Source organism: Zingiber officinale, chromosome 4B (assembly GCF_018446385.1).
Source record: "Zingiber officinale cultivar Zhangliang chromosome 4B, Zo_v1.1, whole genome shotgun sequence".
NCBI classification, from domain to species: Eukaryota; Viridiplantae; Streptophyta; class Magnoliopsida; order Zingiberales; family Zingiberaceae; genus Zingiber; species Zingiber officinale.
In genome coordinates this window covers 6215328-6218076 of record NC_055993.1, presented here as the reverse complement: position 1 = coordinate 6218076, position 2749 = coordinate 6215328, and positions in this window count along the sequence as shown.

The window sequence follows — 2749 nt, the reverse complement described above, 5'->3', positions numbered from 1 at the left end:
GGAGTCCCAAGTCGTATTTTTCCAAAGAGCACTAGTAAGTGTGTATGAATTCTAGAATTGGTTTCAATCAAAATCTAATTCCAACTAGGTCAAGAATAGCATCAAAGAGAATTCATTCTCATCTAAACATGATCCATTTCCTCCTCATCAAATAGGCCACAATTAAATTTAGATTTTACGCATCATTTAGTCAAATGAATCAATCACTATATATCCAATTAACAATCACAGAACTTAAGAAACAATAATTGAAATAAGAAATCAACATTTAAAGCTTGAAACCAAACAAATCTTGCATGAATCGAGCTAACATTTAACTCTGAATCACACTCATAGATCAATAATTCATTCACTCCTCAAATTTGCATCATTGAAACTAATCCATTAATTAGCAAAACTTCAATTCACAACCTCAATCAAGAACGTTAACAGAGGTATCAATGTTAAGACTAAGTGATTCTTTCATCATTTGAACTCAATCACTATCACAACAAATCCAAGTTTAGAACAAAGATTTTCTGAATTGAAGACTAAAAACTAAAGGAATTGCAGAAAACATGACTGTAATTGTAAACTAGGTTAGTAGCTAAACAGGGTTTGAATTGCAAACAATCAAAGAAAGCAAGTATCAAAACTGAAACAAAATCTGAATTGCAAGGTAAAGGAAATCAGATCTGATGATCTGAGCTAGTTTGAGAACAAATTAAAGACAAGAACAAGGAAATCTAAACCCTAGCATTCCACAAACCAAACCGAGCTTCAAACATTCTCCTCTCTGCTGTGAAACAACAGAAATGCTCTCGGAACCCCTTAAGCATTCAACAATCAAATCCCGAGCTTCCAACTATTACCAGGGAATGATCACAGCTCCAGGAAACCTCCCTCTAAGCTCACATCCAGCTGGTAACCTCACAATCCGAAGAAGCAGAGCAGAATTCTGTGAATTTGCAACCCGGATCTATCGGCCAAATCGACCCAGGTTTGCTGCGGTATGGGAATCGGAATAGGATCAGAAGCATCTGAGAAACCTCTCTTCAAGCTCTAGTGGAAGCGAATAATGCCGATATGGAAACCTCCATCGATCGGGTATGCGGCGATGAAGAACCCAAATCACAATCGGGAAACCTCCCTCAAGCTCTCTGATCACCGGAAGATGAGCGCCGGCAGCTGGAAGTCGTCGTCGGTGAAGAAGAAGAAGAAACCGGATCTGATTTGAGGAATGGGAACTCGGCGCTGTGAGGAAGAAGAAGAAGCACTGTAGAAGAAATCGCGAGGAAACGCCAAGCCCGACTGTAGCTTCTCACGCGAAGCCTTTTAAACTCCTCAGATCTGATCGGACGGTCCAGGTTGTTTCTGGCTTGATCAACGGCTGTGATGTCTTCAGATCTGGATCAAAACCTCTGGATTCTCATCTATGGCTCAGATCTATCCCTCATTAGGTTGGATGAGCCGGATCTTCAACGGATGGCTCAGATCTGCTCAATCTTGGATGAACGCCCTATAATGCTCCGAGGCTTGATCGACTTGATTAGCCCTTGATTTGAGCTCAAATACAGCCTGATCTGATCAAGTCCATGACCCTTTTGATGCCTACAAAATAAGAATCAAATATTAGCACCAAATATCATGAAAATTAGCTAATTTGTAATTAGGTCCAAAATCAAATGCAATATTGAGATATGATGCTAATGTGAGATTAAACTATGAATAAATCAATAAAAACATGCATTATGATTCAAAATAATATAGCCAAAATCATGGTTATCAAGGAGAGATCCAGTGAGGATGGGTTCCCTATTGAGGGAACTATAGGAGTCGGTCCAGCTTAAGCCCATTTGAGAAACCTAAGTTGAGACCCTGACTAGATCCTGGCCTATTTCCTAGATCTAATTACTACTATTTTATTATATTGTACTAACTTTGTTTTGGAGGGAAAAATATATTTTTAATTACCTAGACTAATCTTTTTACAGGGAAGAAGCTACTGAAGAAAAGGATTGTCCGGGTGCCCGGAAGGGATCCGAGCGCCCGGACTAGGCTCACCTGGGTGGGTGCCACGGGCACTTGGATGGTCCGAACGCCCGGAGTCAGTCCAGTGCCCGGACCTGAAAATCCATCTAGAAGTTGATGTGGAGTGTGTCGACTGGCCGAGCCACGTGGTCCAAACACCCGGAGGGGTTCCAAGCACCCGAAATGGACCTATATAAAGGCCTTTGACCAGAATCTTAAATACAACAATGATTACGACTTGCATATTCAAGTGCTGCTTTGAAAATGCTCCGACAACACCGAAAGGCTGCTCCGAAGTTCGCAAAACAAGAGATTGCATTTTGTTTCCTTTCTGTTTGTCAATAACTTTGTTATTTCCAGTTCTTGTACTCAACTTTTGTAACACTTTTTACGAATTGATAATGATTGTCCAACGAAAGCACTCGACAAGTGCGGGCCTTAGAGTAGGAGTCGTCAAAGCTCCGAACCAAGTAAACTTGGTTTTGTTAATGTTGCTTGTTATTCTTCACCTATTTTTAGTCACGATTTTTCAATGATCACTATTCACACCCCCCCTCTAGCGTCTTTCCGATCTTACAAGTGGTATCAAAGTAAATACTGCTCTGAATTGGCGCAACCATCAATCAAGTAAAGGGGATTCCTTTTTAAGAAAAAAATTTATATATTATGTTTTATTAAAAATTATTACGCCTTTCATTTTTTTCCTCTATTTTTTTTTAAAAAAAATTACTTTATTTTT